The sequence below is a fragment of the Halyomorpha halys genome, unplaced genomic scaffold (assembly GCF_000696795.3).
Source record: "Halyomorpha halys isolate HHAL.00 unplaced genomic scaffold, Hhal_1.1 Scaffold390.1, whole genome shotgun sequence".
In the NCBI taxonomy this organism is placed as follows: domain Eukaryota; kingdom Metazoa; phylum Arthropoda; class Insecta; order Hemiptera; family Pentatomidae; genus Halyomorpha; species Halyomorpha halys.
Window position 1 is genome coordinate 891,632 of NW_027112043.1, and position 20,036 is coordinate 911,667.

The window sequence follows — 20,036 nt, forward strand, 5'->3', positions numbered from 1 at the left end:
TATATACACTGAAATTATTCAATACCATAACTGAAAAAAGGGTTTGTGGAGAAATCAGAGTAGGAAGTCAGAGAAAGAAGTCGGAAACAGAGTTTTTGACCTGAGAATCAATTTCAAAAATTTATCATTTACCAAGGAAATTCTCCAAAAAGCTGAACAGATGGAAATCTGTAGGAGATATGACTGGCGAATAAGGTTGGTGTGGAAGGACTTCTTCGCTGTCTGCCGAAGGACTTCTTCCGATTCATTGCAGCACGATGTGGATGTGATGGTTTCACGTCTGAGTACAAAGGAGAAATGAATTATTCCTGCCACTGACCACCATACAGAAACCAATAATTATTTTAGATGAAAATTTGGTTTTGGTATGTGTCCCGGTCATTCGTAGATATTTAACCACTGACCTGACCGACCGCCTGTTGTCATATACAATACACTTTTCATCACACGTGAACATCCTTTCGATAAAAACCTCGGTTTTTCGCCTAGTTAGGCATATCTCATATCGCTTCGTTTCATGACGTACCTATAGATCTATATTTTTTTCTTTACCAACGGTATTTAAGTGTCGGGAAACTGTTGACACTTGTACTCAAATGTGCTGCAAGTCCTATAACTGTTTTTCTTTCATAGTAAGTTTAATTCCATCGTCAACAATTGCTGATGGAGACCTTCCTCTGAGTTAATTATTCAGATCTGTGTCATAAGTCAAACATTTTTAAACCACCGGCGAATGGACTGTTCGTTACAACAGACACCCCTGAACGATGTGGCACTGCTTCGGACTTTACGAGTATTCAAGTTCAAACTCATAAAAAAAAATACTCAAGTCAGCTCAGGTCCCATATCACTACCTTCTCATCTATGATCTTATAATATAAAAATATCTACTTTCATGTTTATAGATATTTCCTTACTATTCCTGGACAAAATCACTTTATTCTAGTTACTATATGTTTTTTTTTTTCATACGAATACACACAATAATCATTGCCCACTGGCCTAATGACGGATTTAATTTTTGTCAATAAATGGGTTTTTAATAAATAGAAAATTTACTTTGAAGAGCTGAGAAATTGATTAAGATCTATAAACCACCCTTGACACCCTGAAAACGAACACCGCTCATCGTAAAGTAACCGCAATCCAATTGAGCTAAAGAGGAGAAACTAAGAAAAAGGAACGAGGACAGATCCAGCTCTAGTGCAATAACCCATAACGGGGCGGGGGAACCGGTCCTTCTATTATAATAAACTGGGGAAGAGGTGACAATTCACACGTCTCTAGGAGAGTATTCTCTTGTTATGCAACTGTCTGGGGTTCGGGCGAGGTGGTGGAGTCGAAGAATGGCCTTTGTTGTGGTTACCGCTTGTGGGCCGTCGGTAAAATATTTGTGTGCTCTATGCTCTATAGTGGAGCCGGATCTACACCTTTGCCATTTGCCACAAATCTAAAATACCTGCAGATGCTTGGTAAACAATGAAAGTAACAAAGTTCTGTATTGACACGCTTGTGTTCCGGATAGGTTAGCATGGAGGGCGTCGGAATCATGCCGGCTATCACTTTCGATTTAAAAAAATTATTAAAGTAAAATAAACAAAATAAGACAGGTGAAAAGGAGGTGGCGGATGTTAAAAATGATATACATGGTACTATGTAAATAACCTATAAATTCATTTTTCTTTTCTTCTAGTATTTTTGTCAAATGCTTGTTAATCACGTTACCAATACATATGATTTTATAGAAGTATATTTGCCCAAATTTAAATCTAAAGTATACTGGTAAAATTAATTGAAAAGACTTGAAACTATTCCATTCACACCCTATTAATAGAATTTTAAAATATACAATATTAAACTAGACATAATTATTGATTAAAAAGGTTGAGATTCTTGAATTAATTAAAACAAAGAGAGTACAAATATTTATCTGTTGGCAGCTCTAAAACAAAACAAGATACAAATATTTATTTGTTGTAAGTTGGAATATTCAAATGTTCGATTTATATATTAATTCTTAATCTTTTAATAATAAACATGATAAAAGCCCGTAGTGTGGGTGCATCCACTACAGATTTCAGAACAATAAGAAAGAATAATCCATATGCTATAACAATATTGTGATACTTTGACAAAATCCCGCTCTGTGGTTGAATGAACAAAAGCCCTCAACCATCAATCAGAAGAACGGTGAACTTAACCCATTTGAATCAGCACATATTTTTGGAGACAATCCCCAAAATCCAAAATTTTTTTTGGTTTTATATTGGTCCTTTTTTATTAAAAAAGTGTTTGCGAATCCATCCCTTTGTACAAATAAGATGATTACACGCCGTGTGTGTAGCTCCTCTGGATTTTTTTATTACGAGGGACGGATTGTGTGCGACATAAAAACACATTGTTAAATTGAACAACATTAATAGTCGGTTTTCATCAGTAATAAAGAAAATAATATAATTATAGATAAAATAAAAATAAAAGAATATAAACGTAAATAAACATAAATTTTTAAGAAGCCGTACAAGATGATGAATTTTCCTGGAAGAAACAACAATCATTTTAGGAACTAAATTGAAACCAACATCAATTTTTGTTTTAAACCAGTCTTGTTCTAACGGCCGCTTCTTCCATACTGACAGATAATTGCAATTCAAGATCAATGCACACACGGTGTGCAGTCGGTCTTTTTGGCTTTGAAATGCATTGCACACACTGTGTGCAATTGGACTCGAATGGGTTAAGAATGTCATCTTATAGTTACAGTCCTGCTGTTTCAAAACAACCTTTCAGAAATGATACCTCAGTTTGCAATAAACATTGTTAGGAAGCTGGCATAACCCAGATCTTCTAAGCATAAGTGAAGACAAAAAGTAGGGGGTTGGCCACGCCCTTGGGTTTATGTATTATAGGATTACTATTAACTTATTAGAGGTTAATAGAAACGACCACCACTGTAATCTAAACTGAAACAGGAGGCCTTCACCTATTGGCTTCTACTCCTCTTCTGCACTATAAGGGCTGTCTTTTTGGATTTACTTTTTCTGCCAGCTTACGCCATTATACTTACTTCCTACAAGAGCATTGCAGAAGAGGTTCTGGGATCGTTTTCGCCATTTCTCTTTATTCTTTGGACTGGATAAGGAAGGACATGGTAACTTTTTTCTATTTGAAATTTTAACTTGTGATCATCGAACTTCTAAATATGATTTGTCAGTGTCATGGGCTATTATGGTCTCTCTCGTTGAAGAATTATCTACTTCTATTAATTATCTGCTATTATGACCAATTATCATTTACTAACTTTTATGTACTAAAATTGATACCACCATATCAGGTATAACTTTTTATTTCTAGTCGCATACTTTAGATATGCCTGTAAGGTAGGTATCTTATATATTATAAATACCCATCATGTCACTTACAATTCCATTGGTTTACAAAATTTAATTTTCAACTTAAATCATGACTTTTATCACATAAATATGCTTTATTTCCTTAATGTTTGGTCAATGAGCTACTCCAAATTATTAAAATTATTTTAGAAGCCATCAACTTTTTAAAAACTCATCATCGATAATTGTCCTTTACCTAAGAAACCCTTATAAAACATTTTAAAATAGATCATAAATAAATGAGAGCCAATATTGGTAATACAACACCCTGTGGTTATCAGATGCCAAAGCATTAGTCACGATGACTTCCAGTTTTTATATTCATAATATTGTCTTCTTTTCTTTATTTATTTTTTTTTTTTTTGGAAAGGTATTAGTTTACCTTACAAAAACAACAACTAATAAACAAAATAAAACAAGTAAGAAGAATCCGAAAATATAAATAAAACAAATAAATAACCATCGAATCTTAAAACATCTCAAATAGTACGGAAACATTATTCATGCACGGTATCCATTTTCAGTCATTCAGTTAAAATTTATTAAAATAGATGACAGTTTGTATTCTGTCAGTTATAAATTAAATATACCAGTGAGCGGGATCATGTTCTTGTAAAACGAAACTTGGGAAAGAACAAATGTGTAGGACTATTTAATTAGGTTTCTGTTCCATCCCACGACAACAAAAAAAGAATTATACCTGGTCGAGACGAGTACCCCTGGAACGGACCCAATATGGAAGGCAAACAAGTATTTGTTTAGCCGAGCATTCTTACCAAAAGCCACCTGCCATAAAAGGAACGGTTCAAAGAGAATATATTCTTCAACTGAGAATATATTCCAAACAAATAATTTTCTTAAATTTTAATAAATCATGTCCATCTTGTCTCAACATTCTTTATTAATTACTTTGAATATCCAAAGTTTCGGCCAACCTAGCCATCACTATAATTTCACAGCCTTACAGTAATTATTAAATGTTTGCCGACTAGTCGGCCTAGGTCCGATTTAATACGGTCAAATTAACTTATATGTCACTATTTCGTTTAAATATAAAATATTTTATATTTTATTAGGCGCTCAGCCTTTCAGCGAACAGCCCTGAAGAAGGCTAGAAACTCTAGCCGAAACGTCGGCACATTAAAAATAAGTTAATCATACTTATTTGTGTTTCATTGACCGCACCCCCAACCATCTTCTCCTCATAAAATATTTTAATTGCAAATTATGACACAGCACTATCACTAACTTATTAATTAGTTGAATAATATAATTCAGTAATACAACCAAGGTCAAAAAGATGTCAGAAAACATAAATATTTTTTTTCAACAACCCGTTGTACGGTTCTTGCAACATGAAAGTCCATTGATAAAAGGTTGATACATACACAAACATGGCCAAACGTTTGAGACTACGAGTTCTATAGTGCGAAAATAATGCCGAGATAATACTTGCACATTTCCAATGTAATAGATATACATCCATATATATTTTTTTCTAAAGTATAATAATACATAAATAAATAAATATAATAATATATAGATAATAAATACCTTTTGGTTTTATCTATTTTATGTTTGATATTCTATATAGTATATACTAACATCTAAACACTAAGTTTATTTTCTCTATTCTGTTAAATATTGTCGATTCTTTAAATAATGATAATGATAAAAAAAACAGTAAAATTTGTTCGTCTATTAGAGTCATAATTATTTTTCTTAAAAACATTTTGGTATAACTATTAAAAGTAAATTAAGGAATGAAATATTACAAGGTAAGGGCACAAAGCTCAGTTTTTATTGATTTCATAAAAAAAAAAAAGTAATAATAATAATAATTAGGAGTCTGTTGGATTCCACCTCAACAGTTAAAGGTTAATTTCGTTTTACTGACCATGTTCCTCTAAAATTGTAACAATTTAGCTCACTTTTGTTTGTAGTAAATTTTAACTTGAAAAGATATTTTATTTATTACAAAATGTACCCAATGTTTTCAAAATACTGAGTAGGTTTTAGTCTTTTTATCGGCAGTCAATTTATTCATTATAATAGTTCAACTATATCTAATAAAGAAAAGAAATTTGACCTTAAGGCAATTTTAGTTTTAATTATTACATCATTGTATGAAACCAGAAAACAGAGAATATTCTGTCTATATTCGGACTGAACAAGAAATGACATAAGCCAGAAAGTAAGTTTAGTTTAGAACCTCAGAACATCAAATTAGGGATTGGTATTGAATACTTGGCTTGGAGGTCGGTACATAGAAAATTATGGTATTTATTTTGTGGGGTTACCTTAGTGATAAAATAAATAAAAAATTTTAATGTAAATAAGCTTTGATTCATTCAACAACATACCACAGAAAACATTTAACTTTCTTCTTTATTTATTTATTTAATATCAGATCGGCCTTGTCTTGTCCGGGTCTTACATGGTTGTTAATGTAAGATGTATATATTTTTTTTAATAATTGATTATGGGGAGGAGGGGTATAATCTTATACAAAAGACTCTCCTAACTATATACAATGTTATAAATAAAAAAAATAAGATAAAATAAATAAATTAAAACAATAATTCTTAATAAAAATAAAATTAATAACAAAAACAACAACGACATTTATGGACTTAGCAAAATAAATAATTGACTTCTAATGATAAAAAAAAAAAAAAGAATATAAGAAAAAGATGAAGAAAAAAAAAGATAAAATAAAGTTTTAGAGAGGCAATAACAGAACTAATAAAAATAGAACTTATAACAGGATGTCATGCAGCAGCCATCGGTTCAGTCTTCGGGTTGTGGTTGGGTTTCTCAAGTTTTAGGTCACTGCTCCTTTAACTGTAAGTGACTGGGAGTGGAACTTCATGAACCTTTTTTTTTTTTTTTTTATGTAATCCTCTATTGCCCCTATTTGCAATTCCCGACGCAATTGCCTGTTTCTTACAAACCAAGGAGTGTCCACTGCAATTCTTATGACTTTAATTTTGAAACGATCATTTTTTCCTTTTCGTTAAGGACGCCACTCTCCAGACTTCATAGCCATAGTAGTGGCCTGAGAATTGTTTGAAAAATAATAATAACTGTTTTTAGTTTTAATTTGAATTTTCTATTTATTTAACCTTCAGTCGGTTAAAATAAAGTTGTTATATATAATTACAAGTAGATGAAATAAAAGACAATAGGCAAGGGCTAGAACACAATAAACGTTATATCACACCCGTCACAATGATACTTATTTGAACTGATACAAAAATAGCTCAATTTCAACCTCCGTTAAACGGCAATCGAACTCTGGATACCTAATCCGAATAAGCCTTGGATGAAATCGACCGCTAGCCCAATACGTGCTTACCAACAGGTATTCCAAAAACCTATTACCCGTCCCTAACTCAAACTACCTGATAACCGCATGTGATTACCAAAAATCCAATAATCCAAGCGAGATAAATTCTATACTATTTCCTAATGACCGTGTTTAGCGATTGTACAAGAGGTGGCCTTAAGGTTAAATATTACTTCGAAGGAAATGGTGCGGTTTCTCTTTAAAGGGAAAGCATATTTTATTATTTCCTACTTAGCTTTACTTTCTCAGACCCTCCAGGACGACAACTGAATACATGTGAGAATCGTTCACACGCATAATACCAATGGATGGCGGTCTTTAAGATAACCATAGAGTCCTGAGAAGATAAAACCATACTAAGAATAATAATTGATATCCAGGTTAAGAAATAGTGTCAACAAACCAAGTAGAATCAGTGGTGTTGTAATTAACGATTTTCTTTTCTTAGATAAAATACTGCCAGTAATGGTGGGGATACAGAGTGGTCGGGGAGCATCGTTTTGCAAGCGAAATTCCGTAAATGACTAACGATATGAGATAGGGATAGTGATAAGAGGTTATTGGTTCTCATACATTTACATGTTGTTATACATCCTGAATAGAAAGTCATGTTCGTGTGACATATATTATAGGCTTTATGGGGAGAGGGCGGGGTGGCTGAGTGGGGTTAGACTCTTGCAATAGGTAAGTTAAGCAAGATTAAGCGTGGAAGTACTCGCTCAAAATGGATGACCACTCGATTAAAATAAGAGATAAACATGGTCTACGAAACCAACCGGAATTTTTTTTTTTTTTAATATTTATTTATTGCTATTTACAACTCTATATCATAATACATTTAGTAAATCTGATCTAAGTTAGATTGGAGTGTTACAGGCGTGTAGAGAAACTACCCATTGGTAGCACTCTAATGATACATCTACATTAGGTGATCTCTTCTTTCCGGAAAAAATAAATACAAAAATAGCCTTTTAATTGTTTTTTTTTTTCGTTTATTTGTCAATTTATCAGTTTTTTGTTGATCAGATAATTGTTGTTTGAATAAAAAATTAACAGTGGTGGTTGTGTTTCCTCCATTTTCCTTCGTTCTTATATGGTTAGATATACTAGAATTTATATTACATGTCTATATAGTCCAGTCATATACATTCAAAAAATAAAATACGTCCCATATAGTTCAGTACATCCAGTACATAAAGTCCCATGGGCTTTCACGCCAGGTTTGGGTTGCAGCGGGAGAGGAGACAGGAAGATTATGTGATAAAAATCGTGTTTTTTCTTTTAATCTCAAAAAGTATTGAGTTTGGCGAAAAATGAATTCTGTGCCATATAAGGAACAATCATGGCTAATGAATCGCATATGTTGATATTGCCTCTAAAATATTATAAAATTGTTTGCAATAAAAATAAATAATAATAATAAAGGACCCGTATCTTAGAAATCAGAGCGTTAAAAAAAACCCTTGACCACTTTTGTAAGAAATTTAATGTATTTTTAATATACATATAATATATGTTAATGTATTTTTTATAGTTAATATATGTTAGGGTTGGATATTCAATTTGACTGAAGTGACATTTGCCCCACCCATCTCACAGAACTTACATGGTTAAGAATAAAAAACTACATAACTCTGGCAGTAAAAAAATAAATATACTTCAATTTTGTTAAGAATAATTATTTCACCAACCTCTTTAGTTATCGAGAAAAAAAATGCTTTTTCCCTATACCACACCCTAAAACGGAAAAAAAGATTTATCAATCTATGTAGACTATTGATCTGAGTTTAATTAGATAAGTACAGTTTCGATCAAGAAGTTTATTATTATAATGAGCAAGATATGTTTACATTAAATTTGATTACAGATATAATACTTTAGGTGAGGTGCAGATAGTTGACCGTAGATAAATAAGTGGAAAGATGTACAGGTGTGCGGTTAGTAAAAAACACAAACAAATCATCGGCAGGAATAAATATTTTTTTATTTGTGTTTTTTTGCTGACCGCACACCCCAACCATCTCCTCCATTTACTTAATACTTAAGTATTATGAAAGTAATAGTTAAAATATTGTATTCACCTCATTTCTACCAAACAGGTCAGTCAAAAGCATAATACAGTTGAACTGGCGTTACAAACCTGAAAAAAAAAAATACAAAATAAATATCATAAGGCTTATATAATCGCACAAAAAATCAACATTAATTTAAAAAAAACAAAACATGAATTTGTAAATTAGTTAATTCACTGCATTTATTTATTTAGTTAATTTATTACAAGTTGAAACTTACATTTCATTAAATTTTAAAAATTTGTATGTTGATTTTAAAACAATGAATATTAAGGAATTTTGGCCTATAACCATAAATACAATAACATTTCTTTACTAAAATAAAATGCACATATCAATTAAAATATTAAAACATCTAACTTATCCTGGTCAAAGTTTAAATGTGATGATTAATATTTCTGACGTGAAGTAGGTATGTATTAACCCAATAATAAATGTAATTTATCCATCTCCTTTTTCAGAAAAATTATAAGTATAAAACTTTAATTTAAAGACTTTGTTTGATCAATCAGAACATTTTTTTTTCGAAACTTATTCAGTCATTGTCAGAAACTTAGCTCCAACAACTCATTGGGTAAGGAGGGAGAAAATTTTAAATTTCCCAAGTTATGAAGTCTGGCGAGTATTCTCTGAAATATGTCCCATTCCACACATTTTTGAAATTTTTTTTTATCTAAATAGCATTTATAAGCAATTTTGAGTAAAATAACCTCATTGAAAACTGTTTAACAATGGTCCAAGTTTCACAGTTTTTAAATTATTGGGATAAGATGATATCGCATCCACCCATAATTCCCTTCACCATAACGAAGTCCCTTGTGGTAGGATAAGACAACGAAACCTGTTGAAATGAAACATAAGACCAGATAGAGACATGTACGCACCTAGGGAGAGCAAATCCGGTTTTTTATTAGAAATCCCATGTTTCAGTTTATAGTCTAGAAAGTGAAATGCACGGGAAGGAAAAAATGAGCCCCATGTTAATTTATAATAGAGCAGGCTTTCAGTGTCGTCACTTTCTTTAGAAAATTTAATCTTCACCGGTTTAAGAACTGCTATAAAATTAAGCTCATCTTAAAGGCTACTCATTTTATGGATCATAAAATTTATGGCAAGAGTAATTCTTACAACAAATGTAATAAAGTACCAAAAACCGTCCAAAAAAAAAAAAATATAATAAATAAATAAATAAAATGATCCGTTACTGAAACTTTGTGAAAAATGTTTAGTTTATTAAGAGATTGGAGAATCAAAAGATACCATAAAATTTAAAAGTGAAAAGGATAATTTTTAGTTCAGGAGTGATAAAATAAGGCTTTTTAATTAAATATTCATTTTGGTTAATGTCTTTCGATAAGAGACTAACTATGAAAATTATATTAATTAAATCTCTACCACAACAATCCATGAACCCATGTTTCTTGAACAATGATTGTGCAAAGAGATGATAAGTTCAAGATTACGCTCAACCGCTAGATTTTTCTTTTCCCCACTAAAAAGTACCACTTAGATTCCCAGAGAGCGCCTGAAACCATTCACGGCAGCAGTACTTACAATGTATTCCTCATCTTAAAATTCCATTCGGCAACACAAGATTAAGTTTACAAAAGTATATATAATTAAATTAAGTTTAAAAAAAATGTATATATGTATCTGCTATTAATAGAATTTTAAGTAGGTTAAAATAAAAATAAATGATTCTACAGGTTTAGTTTTTTTAAAAATAACAAATCCCTCATGTAAATGTTTTACATGTTACTAATTATATATAATATTATTATTTTTATACCTATGTATTTCACTTGTCCTAAACGGTAGTCAATGATAGAAAGTTACAGGTGAATTCTCAATACTATGATTCCCAACATTCTCAAAATTTTTAAATTTGAAGAAACTGTATTGATACTTTGTGTACTTTAGATAGTAAATTTTCTTTTTTTTCTGTGTGAAAATTCGACAAGCTAAAAATGCAAAAGCATGTTTTTTTTAAATGGTGAAATTGTTTCAGGTTCATACTATTAAATAAAACTATCCAAAATTTAAAAAAAAAAATGCTTTCAAAAACAAATTTATATCAAAAGAAATATTCCTTCAATGAAATCGTAAAAAACAAATAGTAATAATGCTTATATTAAGAGATACAGGAAGAAGGATACAATAAACAATGCGATCCAACTCCATTGGAACGAGTGTAGGTCAGAGGAGGCCAAGGTCATGGATTGCCTCAACATGTGGTCTCCTTTGTTCATTGTACTAATTGTAAGCTTAGAATAATACTATAAACATCATTATAAAGTAGAAGCTAGGCGGAAAAAACATATGAATAAAATTTAAAATCAAGTGGAGAAGAGATCAAGAACAACTATCATTCACAGAAACATAAAATTAAAAAGAAATAATAAACTAACAAATTTGGAAATATACATAACAATGAACTGAAAATCTTTGTTATCTCTTCCTTTTTTTTTTATAGCCCTGAAGAACACCGAAACGTCGGCACGAATAAATACTGTTTTTTTTTTTTTTTTGCTGACCGCACCCACCGACCATCTTCTCCACTTATTAATCTACGGTCAACCATCTACAGCTCAAAATTTAAAATTGGTTTATTATCTACAGAATAATAGGTAAAGTTTAAAAAATTAATTTTTTTTTTAAATGTTAAAGAAATTCTTTTATCTCATGACAATATAGTACCGAAACTATTAATTCAAAAATTAAATTTTTGAAAAATCGCTAAGCTGGTAACTCTAAACTACGCTACACCTGAAATTAAGTTATGGGAAGACAAAGTTGAGAAATTTTTATTCAATAAAACGATTCATAATTGAGGTGTTTGGTCGTAAATTATGTTTACTTCAATTTTTTTCGAAGTTTTGGCTTCAAAGGCTAATTTCAGAAATGTTTGAGAAAATTTTTACTGTTGTATCTGTCAGTGTTACGTTATGGAACTGACATCTATTTAAAATTAAACATTGCAATCAACAAACATATTAACACTGCTAATGTTTTCATTTTGACAGTTACCATACTTTAAGGCCGACCCCTCAGTTCTTTCAGGTTCAATTTATAACTTCTTGTTTAGGTTTCGTTAGATAGGGAATGGAATAATTTCAGAATTCATAAGAACTATTTGAATACCTAAAACAGTATCCAAAAGTATATGTTAGAAAGAGAATTCTAAGTTACCTAGAAGAGCATTTAAAGTTTTTATGTATTGTAATAGTTCAAAGTGAATTGTTGAAAAAAATTATTTTTATTCGGCCATTATATACGATTAGTTTTATAAACAAATATAAGTAATTTTTTTTTATGCTTCATATATATATATAAACCTCTAAGTTGTCGGAAAGGGAATAATACAAACAAGTAAGAAAAAGGCAGAATAACGATGCATAAAATAACAGTGTTAGTTTATTTACAATGGTAGGGAGAGTATTGAGGCGTATAATATGCCTAGTCATATCATAACTCCCTCCTACCAGTTTATGAATAGTCTTCGTAAACTTAAACATATACACTAAACGGACAAATTAAATCATGTTTTACAAACTATGTTGTTAAAATATGTTCAAGAAATTATGTAGTTAAGATTGAACAAGTTTGTCAAATAAACCACAAAAACAAAAAAAAAAAAAAGGTAAGCATTGAACATGTGTAATAACCTACAATCGCCGACACACAACATTGAACTTGCTTCCAGCCGAAGGAAGAGAAGTAAAAGGTGTTGTGAACGGAAACCATTAAGAGCCCCGTCCCGAAGAGGAATGTGAAGGGTTTCCTTCACAGCTGAACCCTGTAATTACCAAGTCGTTATACGCTACTTGAGAACTTGAGAAGTCTCTGGCTTAGCCAAAGGGCTAAGCCATTCTTCGCAGAGGGTAACGGTTATTCAAGTATTTTATAGCTGAGGTTTTGTAGGAGGGGAACGACAAAAGGAAACATAAAACCCAACAATCTTGCATTCATCTCTCTAGATTGCATCGTAAAGAGTAAATACATCTAACTTAAATGTTTCTATCTTTCATAATAGTGAGAGATTATTGTCAAATAAATAGACACTCAGTGGTAACCATAATTTAATCATGTATTGAAGACCGAATTATCGTAGGAACTAATTAGACTAAACGAGGGCTTATAAGGAACTAATAAATTGGAATAATTAATTAATACTAAATTTAGTATAATTTTCGTAACCTGTAAACGTTTTAACGTGTAGTGAATGAAATAAGGCATATTCTTGTTTGGCACTTCAAAATTTCCAGCAGCTAAATATTTCTTTTAGTACCTTTTTTAAACCAGATCTAATGGAAAAAAAAAACAAGACGAAAAACCCCACCCGAAAAATATTTATACTTTATTATAGACAAAAACTCACATATTTCTATTATCAGATATTACTTTTTTTCAAATCTTTCGCTAATAACTAAAAAACTAAGGATTATTCGCTGATAATATAAAATTAAACTAGACAAAAGTGACTACAAAATGCGGACATAACAATTTATTTTCTAGTGATATGCAACGCCAATAAGGCAAGCTATAAAATAGTCCGGACATAGAAGATTCAAAGTGTTTTCAAGAAAAAAGTATAGAAGTCTTTCTCTGGATGATTCCACGTGGTTTTTGAGACACCGAATCCGAATTTCAGGTTGTCTGTCCACCTCGCCAGCCGGCTTCTCAAGTAGCATGAAAAAACAAACAAATTAGAAAATAATTTAGATGTTTTAATCTTATATAATAATAAAACGTAAGAGTAAAATGAAATAAACACTCAAGGATTACCATAATTTTCAATTTTTGATACAGGATCATCATAGCAACTAATTAGTAGTTATTACACTCATCAACGGTTCATCACAAACCGGAAATTATTTGGTATATCTTTCGTAACCCGAAAAAAATTAACAGTGAGAAGTATAAAAAATAACATATTTCAACTTGTTTACGTAATATTTCGAAGGAGAAAAATAAAACAGTTAGGAATACTTTTAGGTGAAGGATTGCCTTATGCAATATTTTATTCCTATAAAATTTCTATCACGCATAACATTTCTATTAAATGTTTAAATTGAACACATGAGACAACAACGAAGTTGACTTTGAATAAGATTCTGCAATTCCATCTGATATCATTAGTGACAACTTGTAGAAATTAACGTTAATACGTTTAAAAACTTATGAGAACCGATCGAGGAACAAAATTCAATCCTCAAACTGCACTGTCATTGACCAACAACCAGAAAATATCAATTTTTAATCTTTAATACATTACCACTGAATTTTACTTAATAGTAGTTTTTAATACTTTAATTAAATATGATAACTGATTAAACCTTTTTTTTAATTTTTTATTAATGTAGTATAGATAGGATTTGATCTGTTAAGAGCAAAAGTAATGTGGGTCCATCTGTTCTCATCACAATTTATTTTCATCAAAAATCAATCAATCAATTAAACAGTGTATTAACTTTAAATGCTCTTCGGATGTTGGATATGCTTGTGTACCTTTTATTAATTACAAAAATCAATATAGTACATCCTCTAAAATGTTTAATATTCAACTTGTGTTTTGACTTACACCACTTTTGCACTCATAGGCTCACATTACTTAATTCATGCTATCAACGATGATATCATGATGTAATTTTTTAAATATTTTTATAATCCGTTATAAACTTCAAAGTAATTTTTCTAAATATTTTTTAACACATAACAAGAATTTTGTAAAATATTACTATCGATAGTTAAATATATTTAAAATATTCAGAAATAGGTCAGTTAAGAAAAAGAAAAAAACTTTTATGTATCATTTTAAACACATTACACGACTTTTAAAACATACTACAATAATTAAATGCGTTTTAAAAATACTAAGGATTCTCAATAAGTCAATTGAGGAAAACGTCAAAAGATTTAATAATCCTGAATCCCAACGGTAGCAAGTAAAATATATTACGTATATTTATCATTAGATAAGTGAAGATTTATTATTAAAATACAATATAACGATTATTCAACAAAAAAATAACTTAAAATCTGGTTATGAACGAATGTTTAGCTAATGACGAAAGAAATAACAAAATATCAAGTAAATTAATATTGACAGTATATTAGTCTCTTTCCCAACGTCACTTACTTAATTTAAGTTATAGAATCGGAGTTAGTAAAAACATGGAGTAATCATTGAACTTCTCACATATGGATTGAAAATGTTTGCAATAATTTTTTATTAATATTTATTATTCTAATTCGACTGAATAAGACTTTATGCCTATGGAAAATAATTAAACGAATTCAATAAAATAGTATATAATAGATGTATTTGGTATAGAGATTACTCAAAAAGCTGTTAACTAAATTTTTGTTTTTGTCATAAATCTTCTATTTTGCAAAATACATAACATTATATAATTTAAGCGTAGAGATTCTATTCTATTTCTATTTATTTATTTATCTTGAATAATTTATAAAGACTTAATTCTTAGATAAGATTTATTTTTATTTATATTTCCATTAGCACTTAAGTTCAGACAGCATTAAGTTTCATTAGTTTAAATCTGTTGATACTTTTGTTTTTTATAATTGAATCATATCATATTGTATTTTATTTTACTTGTATTTATTACATGAATATGGTCAGTAAAGGACAACTTTATCTTTTGGAGGTTCTCCTCATAGAAAAAAAAAATGGGCAAACTTGTACCTTGGTAAATAAAAGGGGGCTAATGTCCATTTTATTCGTTTTGAGAAAACCCTGTTTCAGCGCACGCTGACCGTTTTTTATTTTATTGTAGATTTGAAATTGGCTCTTTTGAAAAAGTCTCCAACTTGAAATCTAGTAAAATAAGGCCTTAATTTCAATTGTGACACCCCATGTTTTTGAATTAATAAATTATATAGACAGAAAATTAGTATATTTGGACATTGGCCCATTATTTAGCAAGGCACATAAATATCTAACTCATTATTTCTTTGAACTATATTTAAAATAATCGATCACGTCGATGGTAATATCAAGAAGCAATCAATAAGGAAGTGAGAATTGCCAACATTGCTCCTTGCAAGTCGCCATTAAGGGGACGCAGTAATGGCGACTTGCAAGGAGTAATTTATGACGACTCAAGCTATTATAAGAAATAGTATGTGAAAAACTCGGTGATTCAACAATTCAATTTACTTTTCACATTATAAAAAAAATAAAAGAAAACGAAGGAGTACATGGAAAAACAAATATACAAATGATTTAGAAGTTCTAGGAAGTAAACAAGTGATTTGCCGGGACACTGATAAAATAACTAGAGCAGATAGGTTCGCAAATAAATGAAGATAGTCAAATACGTGATAGCAAACCGAAATATTCGCGTAGAGATATTTAATTACCACGCATATACATGAACCTCAAAATAACATATTTTTTATGTTAAGAGTAATCAAACCGGTTACAACTAATGTACCATAATGTAAGGCATGAGCTGAGATTGTACCAGGTGGGGTGAGAATTGGCCAACACAGAAATCAGAAAATCAGTGTTCTTACGTGGCTATTTCATGAAACTTTATATATTAGTTTTGCCGTAGGGCAGCTGTATGTTAGTAAATAGTAAAAGGTTTTGTTAACCCTCCTCTGATAGTACAAAAGCCGGGAAGAAAATAAGGCAGTTATCTCATCCCAATTTTTTATTACTTTAATGAAAACTATGTATAATTACGAGTCAAAACTGATGAGTCTGCCAAGTATTGGTAGGGGGAATAAAAAATGGCGGCTGTTTCAAAACCTTAAAAAAACAATAATTTTTCATTCGGGGCTCTATATCTTAAAAACTACCAACAACACTAGAAAATCTAAAAGAACATTATTTAAAGAAGAGTAGATTTGCTACTATCTACCTCCAATAGTTCTCGAGATATAGCCTTTTAAAAAGCAACATTTCATAAAAATGTACTGAAATATCGGTAGTTAATTTATTTTGAGAAATCTATATCTTAGGAACTATGTGACGTACAGATGTCTATTAGCAATCAAATTAAAGCTAGTTTAATGTAAGTTAAGTATAAAGTAGTCTATGACCTTTACCTTCGTAGAAATAGTAGTTTTCATGATATTTGCTAAATTAAATTAATTCATAGTTGTTCGGACAGTAAGTTTGATTTATGAAAAACTTTATTTCAGAAAACATTGGACGTACAGTTGTCTGCCAGCACTCAAATTAAAGCTAGTTAAATTTACTATAAAATAGTTTATAACTTTTATCTTTGTAAATCCTTGATGCTCCTTATTACGTTACAAATAAACTCATTCACAAAGACCTTAACATCCCATTCGTTGCAGAATTGGCCCAAAACAGGTATGGGTCTTTTCATTCAAAACTCAAATCATTCATTCAGCACTCAAATTAAAGATAGTTAAATTTACTATAAATTATTTAATAATGTTTATCTTTTTAGGAGTAGTAGTTTTTGTGATATTTGACGAAATAAACTCACAAAATGTAAATTTCTAGTTGTTCGTATGAAAGGTTTGTTTTTTGAAAAAATATATCAGTATATCCATTAGACGCGCATATGTCTGCCAGCAAAAATTCTCAAAATAACGGAAATTTAACTTATTATAAAATAGTTTATGACACTTATCTTCGTAGGGATAGTAGTTTTTATGATATTCGCATATGAATATAAATTTGCCAAATGAAAATTTGTCCGAACAACTATTAATCAAATTATTTTAGCAAATATCATGAAAACTGCTTCATAACGTATCTAACTACTCTATAGCCCATTAAACTAGCTTTAATTTGAGTCCTAACAGACACCTGTACATCAAATAGTTTTTGAGATATAGATTTTTCTAAATAAATTCACTAACTACAGATATTTAAGTACGTTCTAAACAACATTTTTATGAAATGTTGCTTTTTAAAAAGCTATACCTCGAGAACTATTGGATGTAAATAGCTCTATTAGGGCTTAAATTTTAGCAAATTTACTCTGCTTTAAACGATGCTCTCTTAGATTTTCTATTATTGTTGGTAGTTGTAAAGATATAGACCTCAGAATAAAAAATTAATTATTTTTAACATTTTGAAACAGCAGCCATTTTTTAATCCCCCTACCTATAGTTGGCAAACTCATCAATTTTGACTAGTAATTATACCTAGTTTTCAATTAAGTAATAAAAAATTAGGGTGAAATAACTGCCTTTTTTCTCCTCGTGGGCTCTTGTACTACAAGCTTTGTAACGCTCCTCTGACAGTCTTATTGGCTCTCACAGCTGTTTTTACTATTCACTGTTTTATCACTTAGTTGCAACCTGCAAAAAATGTTGGGGTCTTGTGGTATGAAGATTAATACACTACCTAAATTGTATTTGTGAGATTATATTAGTGAACTTTTTTTTTGGTATATATTATTACATATCGTATAACGGTTAATGTTACTAAATAAAAAAAGGTGCCATTATTAGAGATCTAATTTCATTGACTTACTCTAAACTAAAAAAAAAAATCTACATAGCATAAATTAATTTATCAAAGATGTTGTGATACAATATTATAGACTTTTCTTATCTATGCCGCCAGATTTCTTTAATATTATCAGGACGTAATCAAAGGAATTAACCATATGATTATGGAAGAATCATTAAAACAATCAAGAATAGTCAAACTGTATAGATCATCAGCGTGAATCATTTTAGAACTGTAGAGCGTCCAATACTACATAAAAGCAAATTGAGCGCTCCAAAATTCTAAGTTATACAATAAAAGTGGAAACATTATCCAAAAGTATAGTCATGTTGAGACAGCACAGCTTATTTTCAAAGGCTACTACAGAAAAACTGTATAAACTAAAAACAAATTAAGTACATAATCATCGCTGTCACAACAGAAGAGGTCATAATTTTTATTTTATTAATAAATAACATAAATTGTTTTATATAATCCACGAATGATTGCACAACGGAGAGCATATACGAGTAATTGCGTAGGGATCCGAAAACCAGATGATTTCACTGTATGCGATAATTGCCGTAAAAAAATACGACACTTTCTAATCGAGCGGAGAATTGTTAAGACACATTTCCGAAACACTGCGTCCATTGTTCATCGGTTTCCTTCACGTACCAAATGCTATTGCGAAGAGCATGATACTCTCCGAAAGGCTGTAGATCGGATCTCCAGATCCAGGGTACACGTAAAGAGTAAGAGTACGGCGCCTGTGGGTCTTGACAAGTAGTTTAGTAGGAAAATTTTCCGAAAAGCATCCAACGGTAAAAGAATGTCAAGATCCACGAAAGGAACTTGAAGTACGAATCTAACTTCAAAATTATTGAAAAGTTTTTAAAAAATCCCAAAAATGCTTCACTTATTTTCTAAAACAGCCTCAGAACTCTTATTTCTGGCGTGGTGGTTACATGTATACATACCTGTTGACGTGAGGGAGTATGGTCGATTCTACAATTCGACTAAATAATACAACTTCATACCTCTGGAAGAAGGTTCAAGTCACTAACTTTAGAAAATGTTTATTTTAAGAGATATATCAAGAAATTACAATCAAATCTAAGATTCTACTTTATAATTGGGGTTAAATAAAAACAAATTTATTATGTCACTGATTGGGTTATTTTGTATTTTGGGAGTTAATAGCATTAAAATACGGGTTTTTACTACCTGCATTGTCATTTAATTTAGGTAATCATATTGAAGGAAAGTACAACTATTTTTTGCTGCAGTTTCCCATGATGTTTACTGAAATGATGAGGCATAATTAAATATTATATGTTGTACTTTTATCAGACATTATTTAATACCGTCTAACAAAACTGACCCAGACTTATATACTGTGCGGAGAAAACCAGTATATATCACCGGAATAAATAACTAAAAACATCTTAATCACCTAAAAATGATAGACAAAATTAGTGAGTTTTACGCCGGTTTTCAATTTCAGAGGCTTTTTTAAATATTTCTCGATTTAACTATCTTAAGCCTCTTCTTTCCGTTTTAAGCAAATGTCTCAAAAGTGATATAGGGCCGTCGCTTCCCAAGGGTCTTAGTACGCTACGGCAGACTCATGCCATCATCGATGACACCGCCTTCAGCGGACCCGGCAACTTATCTTATAATGCCTCACTGGCAAACCAAGATCCATATTTGCCTCCATATATACATCCATTTCTTATTTGTATATATTTAATTTGTTGTTTTTTTATAGTTTTTTTCTA

General features: G+C 30.5%; 1 protein-coding gene across 1 annotated transcript in view; it reads right to left on the bottom strand.

Moving 5' to 3' along the window:
• Positions 1–20,036, bottom strand: part of LOC106682144 (uncharacterized) — a gene marked incomplete in the record, with an annotated part of 198,135 nt that overhangs the window by 154,126 nt on the left and 23,973 nt on the right. Inside the window, 1 exon segment of the mRNA XM_067049953.1 lies at positions 8,823–8,881.